The sequence below is a fragment of the Musca domestica genome, unplaced genomic scaffold (genome assembly GCF_030504385.1).
Source record: "Musca domestica strain aabys unplaced genomic scaffold, Musca_domestica.polishedcontigs.V.1.1 21, whole genome shotgun sequence".
Classification (NCBI taxonomy): Eukaryota; Metazoa; Arthropoda; class Insecta; order Diptera; family Muscidae; genus Musca; species Musca domestica.
This window is the reverse complement of record NW_026712258.1, coordinates 6820357-6842237: the sequence shown is the minus strand read 5'-3', so window position 1 is coordinate 6842237 and position 21881 is coordinate 6820357.

The following is a 21881-nucleotide window of genomic DNA, read 5'->3' as shown; positions in this document are numbered from 1 at the left end:
GTTTGGCATTGAAATCTTTTTCTTGCGTTCAAAAAAATTGCTTCGATAAATATGTTGGTCATTTGTAAAATGTTGTGATCTTGTCCTAAGATTGTATGAAATATGGCTTTTGTCATAGATTTTTTATATGTAGTCTCGTAGATCACGATGAATGAGCTGGAGACCATTATATTTTGACAAAGTAAATTTGGTTCGTTTAATACTTTAAATTTTTGAAGGACCCTATACGAAGATTTGCTTAGTACACAATTAATATGCCATAATATGTCATCCCAATGTTTGTGGTTCTTCTTCCAGCATGACACGTTCCAAAGCGTTGGATTGGGAAGAATGCAATAAGTGTAAATGTGGTTAACCCTGTATCATATCAATTACTATGAAAAATCTGTTTATGCAGGAATGATTTTGGATAGGTGAAGCCGAGAATTTTCACAACAAACACAGCCTTCGCATGGTGAAGACCCTGGCGCCATGCCACCATTTAAAGCGTCAGAGGAAACATGGGCCTTGGAGACATGTTGAGTGCATAAATTTTGGGGAATCCACAGTTTCCATCATAGTTATTCCTGGGACTTATCGCCAGAGTAGTGCATATTGAATTAAAAGGGCGCCGCGAGGCCAAATAATCAATTTTCTATTTGCTATCAAAATGTAAGCGAACTTAACACAAAATTAACCAGTTTATATACTGACAGCATTGGTTTTTATACCCTCCACCATCCTATGGAGGGTATATTAACTTTGTCATTCTGTTTGTAACTCCCCCAAATACTCATGCCAGACCCAACAGAGCATATATATTCTTGATCAGCGTTAAATTCTAAGTCGATTTAGCGATGTCCGTCTGTCTGTTGTAATCACGCTATCTTTCGAACGAATTGAGATACAAGGCTAAAATTTTGCACATATGTTTATTTTTCCAGTAGGCAGGTTCGTAAATGGGTCATGTAGGTCCACGTTTTCATATAGCCCCCACATAACGGTACCTCCAAACATTCGGTATTTTGATGATTTTAGCGACATTATTCACCGGAATTGTTTCAAATTTCGTATTTGATGTTCGAAATGTATACTTTAGCCTATGACAGAAAATTGCCTGTGCAGGCCCACGTCTTCGTATAACCCCATATAACGGTACCTCCCAATATTCGGTATTTTGATGATTTTAGCGTCATTATTCACCGCAATTGTTTCAAATTACGCATTTAAAGTTCGTGATGGGAACTACAGTCTGTGACAAAAAATTGTCTATGCTTGTATAGGTCTTCGCACAACTCCGATATAACGATACCTCCCTATATACGATATTTAGATGATTTTAACTACCTTATTCACCGTTTATTTCAAGTTTCGAATTTGAATAAGGTAATGGCTTATGACAAACAATACCTATGTAGGTCCACGTCGTATAGACCCCAACATAACGGCTATATTCGATATTTTTAAAATTTTAACAGAATTTTTTAAGGATTGTATATTTTGAAAATTTCCAAATGGTGGAGGGTATTTAAAGTTCGGCCCGACCGAACTTACTGCTTTTTAACTTGTTATTATAATACATTGGTTTTCTCCGAAACTTAGTCAAAAACATTCATATTAAATAGTGAATTTTTATGTTCACAATATCAAATATTTAGAAAAGACTGTGTTAGTAAAAAAGTTTTTGGTGTCCTTAATGCAGTTGATGCAAAATATACCATAACTTTATTCGATTTAAATGAGTTTTCTGATATAGGGGCAAATTTAAGTTGCTTGTATCTTGTTCTTATATTCCACCTTCATCTTCACTTGAGTTAATGACTGAAAAAGTTAAAGATTCTGATTGTTTTTTTATTCTTGGTGATACGCCTTCCCTTAAGTGGTTCCCAATGCCAGTTTCTGCAGCTTTGAATCCTTTGCCATCCGAAACGAACAGTACCCAGTATACATTCGAAGTTATTTATCGTTTTTGTACATGAATCTTCATTTAATAAAAAGTGTGGAAAACTCCCAAGGCAAAAGTTTTGATTTGACGTTTGTAAATGTAACACAGCATTTTGAAATATTCAGAATTCCTCCGATATGTATTCCTATGTGATATATACCATCCAACTTTATATATCTCTGTGTCTCACAGTTATGTAATTGATGAATGTCAGCCAGATTTATTTAAAACTGTCCTTAATTATAAAAAAGAATAATTTTCGAAAACTTAATACCCTCATTTTCTCTACAAATTGAGCCTCTGTGCCCCGTGAAATAGTTTCAAATATTTAGAATTTGTTATTGATAGATTTTACGAAATTTTTATTAGATTTGAACTGTATTGTATTCCAACTGTTATAGTTAAAAATTCCAATATCCATTGATAAGACCTAAGTTATCGAGTTTAAAAAATTTCTAAAAATAAGATTTTTCGTAAATGTAAAAAAATCAGACTTAGCAATAGACTACACTCATTACTCTCTTGCTAGATCTAAATATAACTACATATATAGTCTCGTATACTCCATAATCTTTATCTATCTACATCTTTCTATGATTTTGTTAACCTAAAACGAACGGTTTTCTCAAAGCCCTCAGTATTGAATTGTACCAATAAGAAATTTGTCTCAGCACAGTTATTGCTGTATGTTTCGCAGATTTTTTTGCCGTATCCAATTCCAGTACAGCCTAGCAAATTAATGCCATTCCTACAAAGTCAAGAGGTATCCAACAGTTTGCGTAGTTTAAAGTCGATTAAATGTCCAGGCCCGAATGGCATACCTAGTATAATTCTTAAATATTGTTGAGAAACATTAGCACTCCCTTTAACTATATTGTTTAGTTATTCACATAAATTTTCTCAATTTCCTACCTTTTGGAAAGAAATCTTATATTATACCATTACATAAGTCTGGTAGTCTTACAAATGGGTCAAATTATAGAGGAATTGCAAAATTAAGTGTCATTCCAAATTTGTTGGAAAAATTAACTACTGCATTAACTCCACTGAAAATTCAATCTATATTGAGTCCATATCAGTATGGTTTTGTAGTAATCTTTCAACCACGACAACAGTAATAAAAGTATTTGTTTGATTTTAGTAAAGCTTTTGATAGGGTTAACCATGAACTCCTAGACAATGTAAAATTAAGAAGGTAAAGTCATTTCAAATAAGCATACCTATCTCTGCATTTTCTGTAATTTACCTTGTCACATTTCACCACATAAAAATAGCTTCCCATCTCTGATTTGTGTATGTATAATGCTAGGAACACAATTGGAGCGAACGACGAATTTTTTCGCGGCGTATGTTCGTCGTCAAAAATAAAACACATATGTGTATATGGAAGTGCACACAATCACGGCACCGGCGAAAATTTCGTCGGTCGCCGCGAACTCAATTAGCTTTATTTCTATTTCATACGCCGGCGACCGGCGAACAAAACAGTACAAGGTGGCCATACTTGTACGAATTTTATGTGTTTTAGTAAATAAAGTTACTTTTTACTTTAAAATTTGTTATGGTCACTCTACTATCTGTTACTCGTATAAAAAAAAAACATAATTAATTTGTTTATTTATTTGTGTACTTGCGCCTGAGTGAAGATGGATATCAGTGAATTTATAATAGAGAAGATGGACATAAGTGAAATTATAATAGAGAACGTAAAGAATTATGTGTTCTTGTATAATTCATTGTAGTCAACAAATGAGCAAAGAGTAAACAACTTCATCAGCTGTTTTATAATTTCGTCGGTATTGTGTTCCATACGACGAATTTTCGCGGCTCATTTTGTCGCCGCGTAGGGCGAAATTCGTCGTTCGCTCCAATTGTGTTCCTAGCATAATACACAAAATAAATACAAATTTTGACAGTCAGATGTTGTCAAATGAATAATTTTTGAAAAAAAAAAATGAAAACATGTGATTGCATGACTTTATATCCTTGATTCTACCATGCTCCTAAGATATACATTAAATATGGGTTTCAGCACAAACTTAGTCAAATGGATATCATCTTATCAATCCTAATCGACTAACGTTCCATCCGGTGTTCCGCAAAGAAATCGCCTAGGACCGGTTCTCTTTCTTTTATTTGTCAACGATTTACCTTATTTTTATAAATTATCCGAAATTGTTAATGTAATGAACGCAGATGATGTTATGTTATTAATTTCTCATAATTATGGTAAAGAAGCTAATTTACATCATAACGATTTAGATAGTCTATTTTTAATGATGCAGGTTAAATTGTATGGATTGAAATTTAAGCAAATGCAAACATATGTGCAATGTAATATTGACGCTTATATATTATCAACTATAGAATCATTTGTCGATCTTGGTATTTTGATGAATCCAAAATTATATTTTAATTGTCATGCAATAACAAAGGTAAATAAAACAAATGCTGTTTTAGGTTTTGTAAAACGATCGGCCAAATAATTTTCTGATCCATATATAACAAAGCATTTAGTTACGTTTCTTGTAAGATCTATATAAGAAGATGATTCCCTTGTATGGGATCTTCAATATACAGTATACTCTGATCAAATAGAATCAGTGCAAAAACAATTTCTGATTTTTTCTTTGAGAGATCTACGCTGGAGTAGTGATTTTGTTTTGCCTTCTTATATTAGCAGGTTAATATTAATTAGATCGCCTACACTAGAAAGCAGACGTATTATGTTGAACTCAATGACGACACAAAAAATATATAATGGTAATATACCTTCAGATTAATGTTCCGCTTAGATCTAGTTAACACTACCAATTATTACCTTTTCTGGGTCTGTTGCAATACATGGTATAATTATTACAGGTAACAGCAAGTCCCAGCTGATTGGACTCTATAGTAATACCAGTGTCAAACTCGATATGACGTTTTGTGATTTAATTCCATTCCTTAATATACAATAGGTACACCCTTTTTATACCCTCCACCATAATGTGGAGGGTATATTAACTTTGTCATTCTGTTTGTAACTCCTCGAAATACTCATGTCAGACCCAACAAAGTATATATATTCTTAATCAGCGTAAAATTCTAAGCCGATTTAGCCATGTCCGTCAGTCTGTTGTAATCACGCTATCTTTCGAACACATTGAGATAGAAGGCTAAAATTTTGCACACGTGTTTATTTTTCCAGTAGGCAGGTTAAGTTCGTAAATGAGCCATTCGGTATTTTGATGATTTTAGCGACATTATTCACCGGAATTGTTTCAACTTTGGTATTTGAAGTTCGAAATGGATACTGCAGCCTAAGACAGAAATTTGTCTGTGCAGGTCCACGTCTTCGTATAGCCCACATATCGTATTTCGTATTAGACGTTCGTAATGGATGTTATAGCCTGTGACAGAAAACTGTCTATGCTGGTCCAGGTCTTCGCACAGCTCCGATATAACGGTACCTCCCTATATACGATATTTTGATGATTTTAGCTACATTATTCACCGCTTATTTCAAGTTTCGAATTTGAATATGGTAATGGCTTATGACAAACAAGGCCTATGTAGGTCTACGTCGTATAGACCGCAATATAACGGCTATATTCGATATTTTTAAAATTTTAACAGAATTCAAAGTTCGCCCGGCCGAACTTACTGCTTTTTAACTTGTTTTATATAAAATTTCACTGCAGGGCAATGTGAACATAGTTTTTGCCTAATAACAGAAAAAGTCGTCGTTGTACTTAACAAAACGCCACAGGCGATGGTTCGGAATTTTTTTTGCGGGTAAGGAACTTCGACACCATGTTAGATAATATATTCATATATTTCATGTTTCCCAAAATTGAAAAATGTAGAATACTTTATGTATGTATGCTGTTTGGTTTGAAAAGGATGTTGCCTTTTGCACGGTTTTCTAGCGATAGTTTGAAATTTTGAGAGGTTAGAACCAACAGCTAACTACTAAATATTCAGGGGAATGATGTGAAAGCATTAAAGTTAAATACTTTAAGAAGTATTATTCTGCATTTTCAATTTAATAATTCAAATTCCAAAAATGTATATTTTTGAAATTAAAATAATTTATTGAAAATTAACTATTTTGTTTACATTTTTAGACACATAACTCTGAAACTTGTATTACGTACAAAAAGAACTTTGTATGGGTTTGTTGATACGATTGTTGTAAAACAACACCTGCTGTTACCTGTATTTTTCTACCATGGTTGTAATACTTCCGTTCCCAATTACATAAACAAGGTAGTTAACCTTGGTAATGCTAAATTTGTTTTTAGACACATTGAGGGTCTAATTTGCCTTCTTAAATTGGAGGAAATCCTAATGAGGACATCTAGCTTAGTTTTTAAGTCCTCGGAGATAATAATTATGTCGTCTAAGTATCCAAAGACGGAATGGTGAAGTTCAGGAGGGATTAGCTCGTCCATAAGACTACACATTGTTTGTGGCGCATTGCCACCCCGCACGCCATTACCACAAACTGGTAAAGTGACCGTCCGTCTGTAAATGAAATAAGGTGTTTGGACTTATGGTCGAGAATAATTTTCGTAAACGCACCTTTTAAATTCAATTTTAATACAACATTTGCCTCGGGAAGTCATGAGGCATGAAATCCCTTCAATGTTAGGAAGAGGACATGTGGCATATTCGGACCTTGTTAGGTTTCACGACTAGCCTGAAGCCTAGGTGAAGTCCATGAGAAGTTAAAGTGTAAGAACATAAAAAGCTTAAAGTCATGGCTAGGCATATTTTGTAACATTTCATAAAGGGATTACAATATAATTTGACATTAATATCCCTAGCCATGACTTCAAGCTTTTTATGTACCTTTAGATAGCTCAATGACACCTTATTGTGTCATTCCGCCGTTCGCGGAAGCATAGCTGAGTGCTACCGGACGCGTACACGGGTTGCGGATAGTAGGACGCCCGGTAGATATATCGGGCAGCTGCGAATTAAATAAGCAGTCGCGGACAGCTCAGCGGTTTCTAGGGGGAGAGTCTCGGACTAAATACCCGAGTGCCTGTGATCCCTGGACTCGACGAGGCGACACTGGCGCCCCTAAGCTATCCAGTCGGCGGCCTGGTCCACCCCAACGGACTCCCTAATGCTGGGGTGTTTCGTAAACCGTGCCCATCAGTGTTCCAAGGTTTGCAGTCAGGGTACCGACTGTATTAGAACGGTTGCTTCGTCGATACCTGGGCGCCTCGACGAGTAACAGGTTTAGATGCCAAGTCCTTACCATGATATGGAGGTTATGTCATGGCGGACCTCGTCACCTCCACTGTTCAGATATCTTATGGAGAATAATTAAAACAACAAAAACCGACAAAAATTCAACCACCCCTTCGGAGGTGTCGACCCAGGACATGGCCACGGACAAGATTCTAACTTCGGGCGGGGACGTGACTCTGCAAACTTACAGAGACGTGGTATGCGAGAGCATACAGCGACAGGGCGAACAGCTGTCCGCCCTTCTAGAGAAGACCACTCTGAGGCTCAGCCAGGAGAGTGTGCCCTCTGGTTTTGGGAATGACTTACCTCTCTCTGATGAGGAGCTCGACGTCACCGTCATACCCTCATCTTTGAGGGGTGAGTCAGTCCAAAAAACTAAAGGGGACACTCAATCTAGTGCCAAGGCGAGGTCAACTCCTGTGGAAGGGGTTCCATCGGTACCTACCGGTGCGACCAGCCTCCGGGTGGAGGAAGGCATCGTGGAAGGGGACACTGATGTTCCTATTAACCACGATGACTCCGGATCGAAGGAGGGAAAAATAAGCAGGAAATACAAACGATTGGTGAGGTATTGTAAAAGCTTCGTCGGTCGCAACCCCCTACAGATTACGCAGAGGGAAAAGGCCCTGATTAGGATGAACCTAAAGGCAGTGCGGAAGTTCGAAAAGAACCATCCGGAACTGCCAAAATGTTCACTCGAAAAGGACCTTGCCTCTCTATTTAAAGGCCTCGCCAAGAAGGTAAGTCCATCTGAGGACAAGCCAACTAACGAGGCTGGGGTGGAGGGCAACACCACTCCCGACGATGAAAAGACAGCTTCGGCTGTTGCACCATCAACGAAATCAAGTGTAACTCTCCCCATATCTAACGCAGGGAAACGGAGGAACAAAAGGAAGGACGCCCCTAACGGAAATGCTGCCCCGGTGGATCCAAAGGAGACCAAACCCTCTTCTTGTGTAACGATGAAGAGAGGTCAACGGAGGAACCACACCCCGAGGCAAAGAAACCGTTAACGGGCAAACTTCCTCCTCCGCCAACTGCTTCTTCAACGCCAGTAGCTGCCAAGAAGACAGTAGCAAGGCCGGTACAGGCAACCTCTCTGGACCCTAGGTCTGCTAAGGCCAAGTCTGCTACCACCAACCCACAACCTTCGAGTCAGAATTCAAGGAAGAGGAAATATTCCCAAACCTTATACCCGGACAATCTCCATGTAGCGGTCATCAACCGAGCTGAGCCGGAAGGCAAAATCAGCGAAAGTCGGTGGCTTCTCATTGAGGACCGTCTGAGGGAGCTGGTTTTCCTAGGAGATGATCCTTCTAGGCTACAATTTGGCAGTGCTACCGTCTACAAGGAAGTGAAGGTCATCTGCTGCGAAAATGAGGAGTCGAAGAAGTTTCTTGTGACCGCAGTAGCTGGCCTTCAGGGACTTTGGGATGGAAGTGCACTTGCCGATGTATCCCTGAAGGAAATCCCCTGCAGGAAGATATTGACAGCATGGGTGGCGCCGCCCTCTGTGGATCCGACACGCGTGCTGACAATATTGGGGAAGCAAAATCCCAATCTCTGTACGGACAGCTGGCGCTTAGTTGGCTCAAGTACGGAGGAAGAAGGCCTGGTCATAAAGGTGTCTGTTGATACTGCTGGCCAGGAATATCTTCAGGCGCGTGGAGGGAAACTGCACTTCGGCACAGGATGGATTCGGTTCCGTCTAACGCCGCCGCATATGCCACCTCCAACGGGGAAAAGGTTAGAACGTGTATCGTTGCTAGGAAAAACTTAAATTTAATCTTCCTCAATAATGTCAGTGGAGGAGACGCCACGGCGGTCAGACTGGAGACTCGGACGGGCAAAATTATCTTCCTCGTCTCCCTGTACCTACCCTTCGAATACCCCGACCCGCCAGGCCAAGTGGTAGAGAAGCTGGTCGCAGAATTGGGTGGAAAAGGCGGTCTCATCGTTGGATGTGATGATCACAATTTTTTTTAAATGATCACAATTTTATTTATTTAATCTATTAGTCTATGGATAATTCCTTACAGACTATATATGTACATAACTAATAATTGCATAATTAAAATTAAGAATTTAAAAACATTATTATTTTACTTTTTATAGTATTAATATCCATTATCCAAATTATAAAACGCGTTAAAATCATTTGAAATTCTTGTTAAAGGATCAGCATTTGCATAGCTCATCCTGGAGAATTGAATTGCTAGTGGTGCATAGTGGCGGGTAGTACTTTGAGGAACATTGAAATTTATGTTGTTAACAAGAAAACCAGCAGAAATATCACCCATAATCACATTATAAAGAAATGAGACATTTAGCATTTTTCTACGGCTTTCCAGAGTTGGCAGCTTGATCAGTGAGAGTCTATCAGTGTATGGTGGAAGATTATCATATGAAAAGTTCAAACTTCGTAGACAGAAAAGTAGGAATTGTTTTTGAACCGACTCGATGCGGTCGCTGTGTGTTTTATAAATTGGATCCCATATGACCGAAGAGTATTCCAAAATTGGGCGAACAATTGACATGTATAAATTTTTTGAAACATAAGGATCCTTAAACTCTTTACTCCAACGTTTCACAAAACCAAGAACTGATTTTGCTTTGTTTATAGAAACAGAAATATGAGATTTAAAATTAAGTTTACAATCCAATACAACTCCAACGAATGTATCAACTTTTTTCAGAGAATAGTCAGCGAGGCTCGATGGAACCAATTTGCGGAGCACACTGCATGGATGCTAAAGTCCACTGGAGATCTTCCAGTGGCCTCTGCATCGGATGTGGACGACTCTGTCAAGTTGTTAACAAAGATCTTGATTGGTAGCTATGAAAGAGCTAGTCCGCTAATCTTCCCGGGAAAAGGCACCAGCCTGTCTGGTGGTCGAAAGACCTAGCCCAACTCAGGAAGACAAGCAGACGCTTTTACAATAGGGCCAACAAGACCAAACTGAGTACGGACTGGGAAGCTTATAAATCAGCCTTCAAAAAGTACAACAGTGAGATCAAGAAGGCCAAAAGACGGTCTTGGATGTGTTTTACCGAGTCCATAAATGATGTCAACGCGACCTCCAGATTCCGTAGAGTACTTTCAAAGGATCCAAAATCCATTGGAAGCATAAAGCGGGCTGACGGTAGCTAGACTGACTCAGGTCTAGAGACTCTCAAACTATTAGCCAGTACTCACTTGCCGAACTGCTCTGATGCGGTATATGACCGATTGGTAAATCGGCCTAGCCAGCATCGTGGGACGGAGGACATAAGTCTGACTGATAGAATTGTAAACGCCCCCAAGATCTTGTGGGCCATTAACTCATTCAAACCTTTTAAACCACCGGGTTTAGATGGAATTATCCCCGCTATGCTGCAGCATGCGTCTACGGTGATAATACCATTCCTGGAAGTGTTTTTTGAGGCTTGTTTGCGTCTTTCTCACATTCCATTACTGTGGAGGGAAGTAACAGTCACTTACATTCCCAAAGCTGGGAAGCCAAGCCATGTACTTCCAAAAGACTACAGGCGTATTAGTCTCTCGTTCTTTCTATTGAAAACGCTAGAGAGACTAATAGACATAGAGATCAGATCTCTAATACCCTTGACATCGTTAAGCACTGCTTAGCATGCCTATATGAAAGGCAAATCCGTTGAATCAGCGCAGCACGGCGTTGTGGGTTATATAGAGAAGAACCTGAACAGCTCATGTTTCACGTTGGCGGCCTTCCTCGATATCGAGGAATAATGTTACAATTGAGGCAATTCATAGTTCTCTCGAAAGAATTAGTACGGCACCACTTCTCATTGATTGGATTGATATTATGCTTAGCAGCAGAATCATCAACTCAAGCATCGGGGAGTGTTCTGTTAGGAGAACGGTCACTAGGGGTACTCCACAAGGAGGCGTTTTGTCACCACTGCTTTGGCTTCTGGTGATAAACAGCATTTTACTCGATCTGGAACACGGCGGAACAAAGGTCGTGGCGTACGCCGACGATGTGGTCCTGCTGATTGCTGGGAAATTTCAACAAACTGTTTCGGATCTTATGCAGGGAGCTCTAGTTAAACTATCCAGATGGGTGCGCTGCAATGGATTAGGCGTGAACCCATCTAAAACTGAACTCGTACTCTTTACAAGGAGGCGGAAAATACCTGTCTTCTCTCTGCCAATGCTGGACGGTGTAATTCAAAGCCTTTCTTCGGAAGCAAAATATCTTGGCACTATCCTAGACCTAAAACTAAGCTGGAAGAGGAATATCGAGGAGCAAGCGAAGAAGGGCTTAAATGCAAAAACTCCATAGAAAAGTATTAATATAAATCGGACCTAGTGGGATTCAGTTCAAACACATAAATTTGAACTGACACTTACAGTCCTTAAAATTCTCCTTACAAGCACATACACTTGAAGGAAAGACGATGATTATTAAATAAATCCTAATTGGTTATGATCGCTTCATAAAGGACAACTGACTAACTCTTTATTATTTTCATTCTTTTATACAAATCATTTCTTAGCCTAATTGTTTACTTGAATAACTTAAAACTAGGTCAAATATTATTAATACAAAGTGAATAAATGAAATTGTTAAATATTGAACCTAAATAAATGTTATTAAATGTCTAACATGAAAATGCTGAATTAACAAACTAGAATAAAGCTGTAAATACGTCACAACTAAACTACAACTTAAATATAAATATGTATGTAGATACGTATGTGTTAACATTCTCCGCCGCGTTGACAGTGTTCAAGCAGAAACGGAGCCATATGTCGCTGATTGGTGAGTTCTTTCAGCTGGAGTAGGTGTAAATTGAGCTGGTTTGTTGAACTTGAAATGCATTCTCCAACTCAGCAGACCAAGCAGAATAATAATGCAGCAACATAACGAGGTGTAGCTAACTGCATGATGGTGAAGACTGGTGGAGTGGATAAGTTGTGGCAAATGCTTAAGAGTTGATTCATTCAACTGCCGTTGTATATTATCCAATACTTCCAGATGAACCTTGTAAAAAGTAGTGTTCGTGAGCGTTAAAATCTTTTCTATTTCCTGTGGTGGACTTATAGAATGGATGTCTTTTAATCTCACATATGAAGTGTGTTTGCTATTTGAGGGTTCAAAATGTCCATGTATGGTAACAAAATGGTTCTTCATGACACAGTTGGAACCCATTTCCATTAGTTCAGCATTCTTGCATTCTTTGGGTATCTTGACCTCGAAGATGACTTCATGCTTTGTCACTGCACCCTTGACGCTCATAAGTTTATAGAGCTCAATCAAGTTCTCATCGTCCGTTGGTAAAGCATGCGAAATTGGAAGATTAGCCTTGATTACGTTAATTTCTTCTCTCAATTGATGAGGAGACAGTAAAAGTGGACTTATTTTGCCATTATGTGTATCGGTAATCCGACTTTACTCACTGCAGGTTCATTGCGGAGAATACCAGGTACGTTGACAAGAGTCCGACAAGCTATGAGTTTTTTAACTGGGAAGACTCTTTAGCCACATCATTATTTATTTTCTCAACCATTTCTGACATCTCTTGTATCTTTTGTTGATTGCCGATCTCATCCTGTTTTATGACATTAATGATAGAGTCACCTATTGAAGTTTGGGCTTTCAACAGACTTGTCATGTGCTCGTGCTCGATTCTTGCCTTGCTAATGGTTTTAGACATTCTTCAGCATAACCAGCATCAAGGACACCAAAAAGTGAACGCGCAATATTGCCGACTATATTGAATGGAGATCTTTTAAACCGTCTGTTGGTAAATAACTCCTTTTCCTGTAGTAGTTAATTTTTTATGTGTTTGAGATTGCTCACGAACATGTCACACATCTCGTGTTGCTGAATTACAGGACACATCTGCTGCAGCGATTGTAAACCGGTTGAAAGCGACTTTATTTCTGATGCAAAAGGCGTTAAATCGTAATACACCAACATTTTCCATTCTGCCGTGTTAAGTTTCACTGTTTCCAAGCCTTCAAAATATAATCCCGGATCATTGTGAAATTGCGTTATTTTCAGCATGTCGCATAGGACCACAGGCATTAGAAGCAAGGCTAATATTACTGATAGCATTATGGGGCTATTTGCGATCTTCATTCTTTTCCTCGGGATGGTATCTTTCCCATCTTCCTCATGCCTAGAAGAGCCGATGTCTCCCTGCGTTGTCTGGTCTGTGGATAATTCACTATGCTCCTCTGGAAACAGTGGAGCCAGCCTCTGAATGGCCCGTTTGTATACTCCTGTTGATGTTTTCACATCAGCAACTCGTACAGCTCCATCGTCACCAGCGAAAACATTGAGAATTCTTCCCAATGGCCACTTCATCGGTGGTAAATTATCTTCCTTGATGATGACCATATCACCTTTCCGAAGATTGTTCATCTTTTTCCTCCATTTGTTCCGTTGTTGCAGTTCGTGGAGGTATTCATCCGACCATCTTCTCCAGAACTGCTGCTTGATATGTGAGAGCAGCTTCCAATGAGATGTGCTGGAGGTCTTAACAAATTCTGCTCTGCTTTCTACTTGTGTAGTTAAAGCCTCCCCGATTAAAAAGTGTCCTGATGTCAATGCTTCAAGACAATCAGGATCGTTTTACAAAGGCGTGAGCGGCCGGGAATTTAGGATTGCTTCTATCTCGATTATGATCGTTTCCAATTCCTCATGTGTTAGGTTTTCCGTTGACACGCTACGTACCAAAAGGCGTTTCGCGGACTTCACGGCTGCTTCCCATAAACCTCCGAAATGCGGTGCTCTTGGTGGGATGAAATGAAAGTGAATGCCTTTAGCACTTGAGATTGAAATAATTGATTCTTGCGCTTTATCCGAATATATATTTTCAGATAGCTGCGCTAAATTATTCTTGGCTCCAACGAAGTTCGTAGCATTGTCGCAATATATGTTTTGGCGCAATGAAACGTTTAAGTGCGCCAATAAAAGCTTCTGTGGATAAATCAGACACAAGTTCTAGGTGAACTGCCTTTGTCGCAAAGCAGCAGAAGACAGCTACATTAGCCTTGGCTGGTCGCTTACCCCTCACTTTGGAATGTATCCAAAATGGCCCACAATAGTCAACTCCAGAGTTTATAAATGGCCGTGCGGGAGTTACTCTTGTTGCTGGCAGCTGTCCCATTATTTGTTGATACAGCTGGGGTCGTGCTCTGGTGCACCTGATACATTTTTGAATCGTTGATCTGGCAGTTATTATCCCTCTGATTGGCCAAAATCGTTGTCTTATTGTGTTTAACAGCGCTTGAGGTCCACAATGTTTGTTTTCTTCATGAATCGTCGTAAAAAACAATTTTACCAATGGACCGTTATCTGGAATATTATTGGATGTTTTGCCTCCGGTTGAAGCATAGAATGTTCCAATCTTCCACCTACGCGAAGGACACCTTCTTCATCCAAGTACGGCGACAGGCTGCATAGAGAGCTGTGTTTGCTAATTTGCTTCTCAGCTTTCAGCTCTTTTATTTCAGTGGCGAATTCTGCCGATTGTATAGCATGAGTAATTAACCGGAGGGTGTCATCTAACTCCTCAGGGTTAAGGACCTTACTTCTGGGCCGCTGAGACCTTTGCATCCGCGCATTTCTTATGCATCTGAGGACGTATGACACAATCCTTTGTAGTCTCCTGAAGGAATTTTTGTGATCGATTCCATCTATAAAGTAGATGTCAGAGGTTACTATAGCAGTCGTAGTGACATCCTTTAGCTCCATGTTATTTGTAAGAGCATTTTGAGGAGGACATTTAGCAGGCCAAACTCCTCCTTTCCGTGAAGAAAAACTGGACCATGAAACCATAATCGGCTCTTATATAGGTCTACTGGTTGCAGGCCCCGAGAAAGCATGTCGGCAGGATTCTCCTTTGACGGAACGTGCTTCCATTGCTCTGGTAATGACAATGTTTGAATGACTGACACCCTATTTGCCACAAATGTCTTATATAAGGTTGACTGGGATTTTATCCAGGCAAGGACAATTTCCGAGTCGGTCCATAGAAACATGAGATGACTTTGAAGCTTTAAGTCAATCCTTACTCTATTACCCAGTTCAGCTGCTACCACTGCGGCACATAGCTCTAGTCGAGGAAGTGTTTGCTGTTTCAATGGAGTAATTCTGGATTTAGCGCAGATCAGGCGTACAGCTTCGAGACCACTTCGGATAAATCAGACACAAGTTCTAGGTGAACTGCCTTTGTCGCAAAGCAGCAGAAGACAGCTACATTAGCCTTGGCTGGTCGCTTACCCCTCACTTTGGAATGTATCCAAAATGGCCCACAATAGTCAACTCCAGAGTTTATAAATGGCCGTGCGGGAGTTACTCTTGTTGCTGGCAGCTGTCCCATTATTTGTTGATACAGCTGGGGTCGTGCTCTGGTGCACCTGATACATTTTTGAATCGTTGATCTGGCAGTTATTATCCCTCTGATTGGCCAAAATCGTTGTCTTATTGTGTTTAACAGCGCTTGAGGTCCACAATGTTTGTTTTCTTCATGAATCGTCGTAAAAAACAATTTTACCAATGGACCGTTATCTGGAATATTATTAGATGTTTTGCCTCCGGTTGAAGCATAGAATGTTCCAATCTTCCACCTACGCGAAGGACACCTTCTTCATCCAAGTACGGCGACAGGCTGCATAGAGAGCTGTGTTTGCTAATTTGCTTCTCAGCTTTCAGCTCTTTTATTTCAGTGGCGAATTCTGCCGATTGTATAGCATGAGTAATTAACCGGAGGGTGTCATCTAACTCCTCAGGGTTAAGGACCTTACTTCTGGGCCGCTGAGACCTTTGCATCCGCGCATTTCTTATGCATCTGAGGACGTATGACACAATCCTTTGTAGTCTCCTGAAGGAATTTTTGTGATCGATTCCATCTATAAAGTAGATGTCAGAGGTTACTATAGCAGTCGTAGTGACATCCTTTAGCTCCATGTTATTTGTAAGAGCATTTTGAGGAGGACATTTAGCAGGCCAAACTCTACTTTCCGTGAAGAAAAACTGGACCATGAAACCATAATCGGCTCTTATATAGGTCTACTGGTTGCAGGCCCCGAGAAAGCATGTCGGCAGGATTCTCCTTTGACGGAACGTGCTTCCATTGCTCTGGTAATGACAATGTTTGAATGACTGACACCCTATTTGCCACAAATGTCTTATATAAGGTTGACTGGGATTTTATCCAGGCAAGGACAATTTCCGAGTCGGTCCATAGAAACATGAGATGACTTTGAAGCTTTAAGTCAATCCTTACTCTATTACCCAGTTCAGCTGCTACCACTGCGGCACATAACTCTAGTCGAGGAAGTGTTTGCTGTTTCAATGGAGTAATTCTGGATTTAGCGCAGATCAGGCGTACAGCTTCGAGACCATCCTTTGTAACAAAGCGAATGTATACAGCAGCGCCAAACGCTTCCTCCGACGCATCGGCAAACACATGTAATTGCACCTTTGTCGGAATCTGCCCACCGAATACATGTCGTGGTATTTGGAAATTGTTGAGACCTTCCAACTCGCTTCGAAATGTTTTCCAAGTAGAACAAAGTTTTTCGGGTAATGGTTCATCCCATCCTAATGCTAGTTGCCACAGCTGCTGGATAAACATCTTTGCTTTTACAACATTTGGTGCCAGCAAACCAAGTGGATCAAAGAGTTTCGCTAGCTCAGACGTAACTGATCGTTTCGTTATTACTTGAGTATGATCAATATTTGCCTTCACGCAAAAATGGTCGGCCTGAGGCATCCAAAATAGTCCCAAAGTCTTTATCGTTTTGCTTTCATCAAAATCTAGATTGACTTCCCGATCACTATAAGTTATATCCTTTAGCAATCTTGGACTGTTTGACGACCATTTCCTTAAGTTGAAGCCGTGCTTTTTTAAATTTTTATCAATTCCTTTTGCGTCTCCATCGCTATGTTTAAGCTATCAGAACCACCGAGACCATCGACCATATTAAAGTTCTCTTTTAGCATTCCTGAACCAAAGGGGATAGTGATCCAAGTTGTCCTCTGCGATTTTCTGTAGACACTTTGTGGCAAGGTACAGTAATAGTATTGAGTTTGTGATAGCTAACTGGGTGCGATGGGTCTTCCCTCCAAATGATCAGTTGGTATTTCTGATCATCGGGGTGAATTAAGATTTGTCTATACATTTTTTCAATGTCAGTTGTGAAGACAAACTTTGGTAATCGGAACCGTAGCAGGATAGAGAACAGTTCGCTTTGCACAGTTGGTCCTGTGTACATTAAGTCATTTATCGAATGACCCGATGAAGTTTTCGCGGATGCATAAAATACCACACTTAATTTTGTTGTGGTACTATCTGGTTTAAGCACACAGTGATGCGAAATGAAATATTTGGGGTTCGACACTATATTCACGTCAATTTTCTGCATGTGTCCTAGCATTTCATATTCCTGCATGAACTTGATGTATTGCATGCGGATATCATCCTTCTGAAGAAGCCGACGTTCAAGACTCATGAACCGATTATACGCCATCGCATGAGATTTTCCCAATGTTGTTGGAGATTTTTGGAAAGGAAGACTAACAATGAATCGACCGTTCTGATCCGTCTGGACATGCTGATTATAATGAGATTCGCAGCGGGTTTCCAGCGGAGACTTTACCCTTTCTGTTGATGCTACTTCCTTGAGTTTCCATAACTTCTCAATTGCTTGTGCTAGTGAAGTTTCGCTATCGAAAATTGCACATGTTAGCGCTGCTGATTTGACGTTCGTTGATGATTGTTTTATTAAGCCGCCTACAATCCAGCCAAGCGCAGTATTCTGCAGAATTGGTTGATTATTGTACCCGGTTGCATTAGGCTGAAGTAAAACTCCGTCCCGAGTAGGATGTCAATTTTTCCTTGAATATTGAAATTTGGATCCTCCAATTTAATGTTTGTTGGAATCTACCAGTTAGATATGTGCAAATCGTGATTCGGTTGTGCAGGCATAATCGTTGGTAAAACAAATGCTTCCAAATAAGATGAAAATCCAGAATTGTTAGACAACATTTGCATGTTCACACGATGATAAGCCTTCTTCTGGATTTTTCCAACTCCGTCAATAGACAAAGAGGTCTCTGTTGTTGCAATTGAGGCTAAGTGGCTTATGAGTTTTCCAGCTTCGCCCGACAAATTTGTTTTTAAGTACCACATCTTTTGGACATTAGGAAGATGCTGCTTGTCCACCATCCCCAGAAAGAGTTCATAGAACTGACGCAACTTCAGACAATCCCTATTGAATTAAGGGATTGTTACCTTTGGTAGTGGAAGTGAGCTGTGTGCTACCAAGTCAGTTACCAATTGAGGTGTGCTTGTTATATTGCCACCGCATTTCTCTTTCAGTATTGCCAGCCTTATCAAGTTGCTTTGAACCGCATCTTCTAGGCTATCGTAGTTGTCTTGATTCAGCCCGATTCTTGAAGGATCCTCGACCTGTTGCCAAATTTCATCGTACAGGCCTGTAATTTGACTCCACAGCCCTTTAATCGACTCTTCTTATATCACATAGACTTGGTTTGACTGTCCCGACTCTATATTTTCCAAACTCTGCAGAAGGCGACCGAGGGCTGCCATTCTCGCCTTTACCCTTCGGGCCAGTCCCTCAACTTGAGCCGACGCAGGTTCCTTAACCTGGGCTGATGCTTGGGGTTCTGAATCATTTTCTGGCGATCTTGTCTTTGCGGGTTTATCTGGATTGACCTTGGCAGACTTCTCCAACTCCGCCTTTATATAGTCCACTGTTGCATTGAACTTTTCTTCTATGGCCTGGTGCAGATTCTCCGCTATATACGGATCATCCTCTGCCAATGATAGATCTTTGCGGATCTGGTTTTCTGCCGCTTCAAACGTCTGCCAAAGCTGCTCTAGCTCCTTACGCTTGCCAATGTAGAATTCCTCATTTCTTCTTTCAAGCGGTGCCTTCCTAATTGTCGCTATGAATTTTTCGAAATTACTGCCCCTTACTTCTTGTTGGACTATAAGGTCTTGAAGCGATGCCATTGTTGATATTTAAATTTTTTCCAAAGAAATTTGTGTACAAGATGCGTGTGTATCACGTCTGACAAAACCGGATATATGTTGCCAAGTCCTTTTCCACTTGTGGGGCAGAAGGCTGTGTTTAACGACACGTATCACGATCAACCTCTTTTACCACTTGTGGGGTAAAAGAATGTGTGTAAACGAACGCATATTACGATTCAAATCCTTTACCACTTGTGGGGTAAAAGGAGGAGTGTTAACGAACGCGTATTACGATTCAAATCCTTTACCACTTGTGGGGCAAAAGGATGTGTGTAAACGATCACGTCAGGGTCACCAAAAAATGTTAATATAAATCGGACCTAGTGGGATTCAGTTCAAACACATAAATTTGAACTGACACTTACAGTCCTTAAAATTCTCCTTACAAGCACATACACTTGAAGGAAAGACAATGATTATTAAATAAATCCAAATTGGTTATGGCCGCTTCATAAAAGACAACTGACTAACTCTTTATTATTTTCATTCTTTTATACAAATAATTTCTTAGCATAATTGATTACTTGCATAAAGTAAAACTAGGTCAAATATTATTAATACAAAGTGAATAAATGAAATTGTAAATATTGAACCTAAATAAATGTTAATAAATGGCTTACATGAAAATGCTGAATTAACAAACTAGAATAAAGTTGTAAATACGTCACAACTAAACTACAACTTAAATATAAATATGTATGTAGATACGTATGTGTTAACAGAAAGAGTTGGGGGCTTAATCCCCATATTATCCGATGGATATATGAGTCAGTCGTCCGACCAATCCTAACCTATGGGGGACTCGTTTGGTGGCATTCCTTAAGAAAAACCACCTTCAGCAAGAATATTAATAAAGTCCAAAGAGTTGCATCGCTACTAATTACAGGTGCGGTCAGGAGCACGCCACAATCCGCTCTAGATACCCTACTCAATTTAAAGCCGTTAGGCTTATTTGTAGAGGAACTAGCTGCTAGGTGTGCCCTGCGACTTAATGAACTAGAACAATGGCGGAGTAAATCCTTCGGACACTCTGTCATTCTTAAGTATGTGGAGAACGTAAGTAATCAGGCTATAGCTAGTGACTATATACTCCCTAGGCACAGCTTTGAATTACTCGACATCCGCATACCAAACAGGGATATCACGGTCACTCACATCCATGACGAAGTTGGACTTGAAGCTTGTGGTGGGTCTAATCACAGGTCATTGCAACATAAAGGCCATTAATTCAAAATGGGGCGGTGACGACACTGAATACAGCAGGCTTTGCAAAGATGAGGAAGAAACAGAAACGGTGGAACTCTTACTCTGTCACTGTCATACCCTTATCGGAGTAAGACATAGGCTTCTGGGTAAGCAAATTCTGCCCGACTTGTCATGCCTCTCCGAAACCGAGCCAGCAGTTATTCTTCAGTTAGCCAGAAGACTAAAATGGCTAAGGACGACACGCTGACTACACCGTGGATGCAAACCCACTAACTATTCTATTCCCTATCTATATTCTACTCTAATCCCCTAACTTATTTCACTTTCATTTTTCTAAATTAGGATGATCACAATGGGCCAATAGGTCTCCGAGTGGAGTGGTTATTTTACACAGCCACACATCCTTTAACCTAACCTATTGTAACATTCGAACATCAACTTCTCTACAGCCAGTGAAACAGGATAAAATCGCTGTTTAATGGGCGTGGCATCGACCATGTTAGTCGTATGCTGGATGAAATCAGTTCTGTATAGATTTCTTAAAACAATAAATGCATACACAAAATTGTCAGAAGTGAAACACTCTCAGAAAAAATTGTAATCAACTGATAGCTCTACCTTACCTTTTTATTGTACTATGGGTAGGACGGCATATTCAATATCGGTACTGCGTTACACTGATGTTGTTCATATTTCACATTCAAACAATAACAAAAAATTAAAATTTAATTTGCTCATAATAATACATTGGAAGATGCATTATTTTCCTTTGTTTAAGTATAGAAGGGCGTATTTAAACACACACGACTAACGCAATAGATCTAATAAACCAATTGGATTAATCTTCAATAGTATAAAAGCGCTATTATCTAATTTTTTGTATTATTCATTTATATTTTCAACACACAAAAAAAATCGTTTTAATTGTCAATGTTAAAACGTTAAACGTTTTGCTGTGGTATATTCTAAGATATGATAAGGTCCGCCAGGAAGCGAATTGGTAAAAAATACAGTCAATTTTTTGTTTTTTTTTTTCTAGGCGAAAAAATTGTCTCCAGTAGTAGGTGTTTTTACCGTGATCCCGGGAAACTATTTTTTTCTTGGGGGACGGACCCGGGACTCCAGATTTTTGACCCCAAAGTCGGACTCGACACTCCATCCTTTGGGACCGAAAAAATGTACCCCTCCTGGAACCTCCTTCTTTCTGCATATTTGGCAAATTCTCATTCTCAAATTCAAAAAATTTTCTTGTTTATTTATGACTTATATAGATTTGTCTTCAAATTCCTTTAATAATTTAAATTATTTAAATTTTTTGACAAGATCGCCACAATTTTGTTTTTGTATTCATAGGGCGAATTCATAATATATTTTGACAGAAAGCTTGGTCGTCAGATGGTGTTACTGGCCGATCTAATGCTAGGAACACAATTGGAGCGAACGATGAATTTCGCCCTACGCGGCGACAAAA